General features: G+C 38.4%; 1 long non-coding RNA gene across 1 annotated transcript; it reads left to right on the top strand.

Annotated features, from left to right (window-relative positions):
- Positions 1-2856: 2856 nt before the first annotated feature.
- LOC121537381 lies at positions 2857-4110 on the top strand. Its single transcript, XR_005995060.1, has 3 exons — positions 2857-2966; positions 3157-3245; positions 3760-4110. It is a non-coding gene; the product is annotated as an uncharacterized LOC121537381 (long non-coding RNA).
- Positions 4111-5970: the final 1860 nt, after the last annotated feature.

Here is a 5970-nt window from a genome sequence, read left to right on the forward strand (position 1 = left end):
TTCTCCGACGCCATCTCTGTCCATTGTCCGCCATCTCCGTCCATTTCAGGAATACAAATATTCCAAAACATGCATCCTGTGTGCAACAAGGCACTTAAGTAATGCTGCAAGAAATGAACTTTTATCCTGAATACAAAGCGTTATGTTTGGGGCAAATCCAACACAACACATCACTGAGTACCACTGTTCATATTTTCAAGCATGGTGGGGGCTGCATCCTCATATATGAACAAGAGTAAATGGTACGAGATGGTAATCAAACGTTTTATAGTGTTCTTGTTGTCTGAATTAGGATCAAGCACCAAAACAGGACACTGTTTTCTACTTTGTTACTGGAATTGTAAAAGTGTTCCATGTTGTATATTGACTGTTCAAATGTTTTGCTACTGTCTGTATAGCCATATGTTTGAATTTACATCACATTTAATATTTTCCCTATTAAATACATTTCCCAATGTAATGATGTACTGTATAAACTATGAAAAAACCAAACACTCCACTAGTTACTATTATTTCATATATATTTAAGGAGGTTAACAATCACATGCAAAGAGTTGAGATGTTGGTGGTAGAGATATAGAGTTATAGAGTTTGAAAAAGGTTACGTTTTTGCTGTGAGCCATTGGGGTAACCGAGGTAACCACGTGTTGTTTTCCACCAAGGTGGGTGGGGACACGACATTCTATCTAATACCAATTGGGAGTATTGTTGCTTGAAAGAACGTTTAAAGATTAACTATGCAGAAATCGCTTCACCATTTCCTGGTTGATAAAATATTTTGCCTAATTTCAGTTTGTGACAAAACAAGCAGTCATTGTGTAGAAAATCATTGTACCATCTAAACCGCTGGGAAACATTTTGTATAACACAAAATATTGTATTTTACCTGCTTGAAGCTGGTGTACAAAACTAAAAGTAAAAAGGGCAAAAATAAAACTTAAGAACGGGAAGCATAGAAATAGCGCACATAGAACAGATCTACCGCTTATGAGACTTGCTTTCAATTAGAATGAAAGATCTATAACTCAATTTCTATGTGAATTTGGTCATGTCGCCCAATAAGTTATTTATAGTTTTAAAAGTAGTTTTCAAACCGTTGGATTAAAATTAATATTATTCAAACATTTTGGGATCAAATGTTTATAAATAGCCTGAAAAAGAATACTGTGGTGCTCTGTGAAGGGTTTCCTTTTAAATAACTATCGAAACAGTATAATGTTTTTTTCTGATTGGAAAATGTATTTTTCATTAACTAAAACCCTCAAAATTGTTATTGGCAATAGCTTATCATACAACATTTACATTTACATTTTAGTCATTTAGCAGACGCTCTTATCCAGAGCGACTTACAGGAGCAATTAGGGTTAAGTGCCTTGCTCAAGGGCACATTTACGTCATTTAGCAGACGCTCTTAACCAGAGCGACTACAAATTGGTGCATTCACCCTATAGCCAGTGGGATAACCACTTTACAATTATACTTTTTTTTATTTATTTTTTGGGGGGGGGTGGGGGGTGGGGTAGAAGGATTACTTTATCCTATCCCAGGTGTTCCTTAAAGAGGTGGGGTTTCAAATGTCTCCGGAAGGTGGTGAGTGACTCCGCTGTCCTGGCGTCGTGAGGGAGCTTGTTCCACCATTGGGGTGCCAGAGCAGCGAACACACTACAACACACGGTAGGCCTCACATGACGGTGATGTTAGCCCTAGAGTGTTTTCTCTACCAGGACGTCTCCAGGCCCTTACCGACGTCCGCATATTGACTATCCCTTCAAGAATGTGTTACCTAAGTACAGACGTTATTGGTTTATCTTGGCCGAGAACACGCTGTAGGCCTGAGATGACATTTATGATTGGTGCTTCAAATTAAAATACATACATGTATCTCAACAGTGGAATTTGTTATCTAATGACAAAGTAGTCTCACCATTCATTACATTATGGCAACAAATATATTATAGTTTGTTACTATTGCTTGAACACTTTTCTGGAATCAGGGTTCACTTTTGCAAAACAGTTGATGCAGCCCACTAAACTGATGTGTGTTTGCCAAAGACAACACATTCATTTTGCAAAATGCACTAACACCATCAGAACTTACAAAACCTGTCTCAAATGTATATTACTACCAGAACAGTACCATTTGTCATCTAATGAGAATATGTATTTTGCTATATTAACTAACACCCCCTGAAAACTTAGATACAGTGCCTTCAGGAAGCATTCACACCCCTTTACTTTTTCAACATTTTATTGTTACAGCCTGAAATGTAAATAAATTCAATTGAGATTTTGTGTCACTGATCTACACAAAATACCTCATAAAGTCCAAGTGGATTCTTGCTTATAGAACATTTTAGAAATTAATAAATAAGGTCATCTTACCATTAGTCACATCATTGCTCAAGAAACACTAACTAAAAACATCCTCGTCGATCACATGCAAAGCGTTGACATGTTGGTGGTAGAGATATAGCGTTATGAGAATAATCGATATTATGGACCGTGAACAAAATATTTTGTTAAGTTTCACATTCTTTACATAGTAGATGTTTGATTTATGTTTATAGAGTTGTGTCTAATCTTTTGTGTAATTTGTAGAAAAACTTTCAGCATTTGCTGTTAGTGTGTGAACAATGACAAATGACAAACTATTGTATAGAGGATATCATGATTGTTTTGAGTGCATGTGCAAAACCAATTGAAAAAAACCTAAAACAAGCGTACACATTCTTTTTTCAGGGGGTGAAATACCCCCAAGGGTGTTCATGACAGAGATTATTGACATGGCTGTGATGTAAACTGGTTTGTGTTTTGACTGTGAGAGGTGTGGCAGGACGGGGCAGGTATCTGCAGAGAGAGTATAAGACAGGGATGTAGATGACAGAGAGACACTCCACTACTCTACTACTGAGGTCCAGAAGACATCAGCAGACAACCAGCATCAACCAGAATCTTCCAACTCAGAGGTAAGTTTGCTTTCACTGAGCCACTTCTTTTCTCAAATGTGAAAGCTGTATACAGCTGGACACTACTCGGTCCATCCCTGTCACAGCAGACTGTGCATTTTTGTTAACCTGGTGTGCTCTCTGTGCTCTGGCAGAGAAAGAGGACCCTGTGTGTGTTTTGACCTGTTGTGCTATTTGTGCTTTAATAAAGGATGAAGATCCAGATTGTGATAATGCTGTTCGCTCTTGTGAGTGTCCTGTCAGCAGCAAGTACACTCAATGAAGCTGTCCCCAGGGAAGGTACGTCTAGTGTGTGTGTGTGCGTGTGCGTATGTGTGTGAAAAAAGTACCAAATCCGGGTTCAAATACTATTTATTTTTATTTCTATTAATTTCAAATACATTTCGAAGCAAGTATTTGGAAAAATGTTCTTTAAAAATACAAGTAGGGTGAATATTGGAATTTAGTTGGAAATACAATTGGAAAGTTTTGGCATGTATTTTAAAATATTATATTGTATTGTACTGTCATAGCACCTAATCATGCCCTAAGTCAAATTGGCACTCCTTACCTCTCAACTACAATATCTAATGTTGAGTGTTCTGATGTAAAATGCTGCTGTGCATTATTCCGTTTTTACACATTGCAGCTGGATGAGATCAAAGACTTTACCAGTAATGTCATGTGATTAGACTTGGTGAAAAGTGAAAACAACTTTTTGTAAAGTGAACAATAATTATACTACTTTACGTGTTTGAGTGGTCTGGTTTTTATTTGAAATGATTTGCTAAAATGGAAAATCTCTCTTCCTCAGTGGCTGAAGATCAATAATTTTTTTCTACGATTTCTAAATTGTTGAGCATGTTTGGGTGAGAAGCGACCAGCATGGGGCCGTCGGAGATCCTCTCCAGTCTCCTTATGGAATTAACCATCAGCTAACTGTGACATCATCAATAAGACTACTATATCAGTCAATCAATCAAACAATCACTGATTAACAAAAAATTAAACAAAATTATATTACAAAAGCCTGTCCTTCAAATACTGAGTAGCACTAGTTTAGTGTTTCTGAAAGAAGTGTACATTTTATGCATAAACATACTTTGTCTTGAAACATGATTGATTGGTTACTGGATAAATGAAGTGAATAAATGGTATAATTCTATATGGGTGACGTGTAGTATTTTGATTGCCCAATAAACTACTTTCAAGCCTCATACATGTTTAGCACTGTTTTAAATTCATCATACATGTTTAGTGCAGTTGTGTTTAAACTGAAGTGTGTTTGACAAAACTACACCGTCCTAACTTAATACCTGTCACAAAACTAAATAGCTCTATCAAAACAGTATCATTTGTCATGGGATAGGAAGGTTTTCTTACCATTCATTAGAACTCAACAAATACTATAATTAAGCAATAAGGTATGTGTGGGTGTGGTATATGGCCAATATACCACGGTTAAGGCATTCCCCTAGACCACGCCCACCTTTGTGGAAAACGATCCATCTTCCCCATTGACCCCCATTGATAAAGAGCTAATTTCCTTGTTGATTTTTTTGTCATGCAGAAATAAAAAACCATGCAGAAAAGTTTCTTTATTTTACAATGTACGTCAAACCAGGTCAAACATCCCAATCAACATTTTGCAATGCTCCCACAAAAGGAAATAGATATTGTGAAGAGAGCGCTGTGGCTTCAGGATAAGTCTAATTAACATAATTCAAAAATCCCCATAAAAATCTGTCTGTTTAAGCTAGAGTATCACGTTTCAGGAGAAGCCCCAGATGCAGACATTGTCGAAGTAACAAAAGTTTATTACAAAAACAGGGGGCAGGCAAACAACAGGTCAAGGGCAGGCAGAAGTCAGTAACCCAGATCAGAGTCCAAAAGGTACAGAACGGCAGGCAGTCTCAGCGTCAGAGCAGGCAGAATGGTCAATACCGGGAAAACTAGAAAACAGGAACTTGAGAAAGACAGGCGCAAGGGGAAAACCGCTGGTAGTTTTGACGAAACAAAACAAACTGGCAACAGACAAACAGAGAACACAGGTATAAATACACTGGGGATAATGGGGAAGATGGGCGACACCTGGAGGGGGGTGGAGACAATCACAAAGACAGGTGAAACAGATCAGGGTGTGACATAGAGATATGTGGGTTTTTGCATTGGTTGCTTCTCAATCCACCGCATCTGCCGATATCTGCGGTGGAAGGTGGCAGAGCTAGAGCGGTGTTTGTCAGACCATGAGACATCCCGAAAATTGGTCTTCTCACAAAAATGTCTGTAGCGTCCGGTTTGGCCTACAAACTATTATCACCACTCTATTGAAAGCTGAGACTCTGTTTGGCACTAGGATGCTCACAAGCCTCACAAGGCTCACCTGAAGTTGGTACAGTCTCTTCTTCCTACTTCTGTCTACACTAATCTGACCCCTCTGTCTAAAGCTCAGACTCTCATGAACAGGATGGTTTTTTCTGTTTTGCCCTAGTTCGCCTAAAAGCCTCACAATAAAAACGAAATAATGGAAGTGTACAGTGCATTCGGAAAGTATTCAGACCCCTTGACGTTTTCCACATTTTGTTACGTTAGAGCCTTATTCTAAAATTGATTAAATTGTTTTTATCCCCTCATCAATCTACACACAATACCCCATAATGACAAAGCAATAACACGTTTTTAGAAATTCTTGCAAATGTACAAAAAATAAAAAACGGAAATACCAAATTTACATAAGTATTCAGACCCTTTACTCAGTACTTAGGGTTGTTGTTCCTATTGGAAGTTGAACCTTCAGCCCAGTCTAAGGTCCTGAGCGTTCTGGAGCAGGATTTCATCAAGGATCTCTCTGTACTTTGCTCCGTTCATCTTTCCCTCCATCCTGACTAGTCTCCATGTCCCTGCCGCTGAAAAACATCCCCACAGCATGATGCTGCCACCACCATGCTTCACCGTAGGGCTGGTGCCAGATTTCTTCCAGATGTGACGCTTGGCATTCAGGCCAAAGAGTTCAATCTTGGTTTCA

Source organism: Coregonus clupeaformis, chromosome 24, assembly GCF_020615455.1.
Source record: "Coregonus clupeaformis isolate EN_2021a chromosome 24, ASM2061545v1, whole genome shotgun sequence".
NCBI lineage: Eukaryota > Metazoa > Chordata > Actinopteri > Salmoniformes > Salmonidae > Coregonus > Coregonus clupeaformis.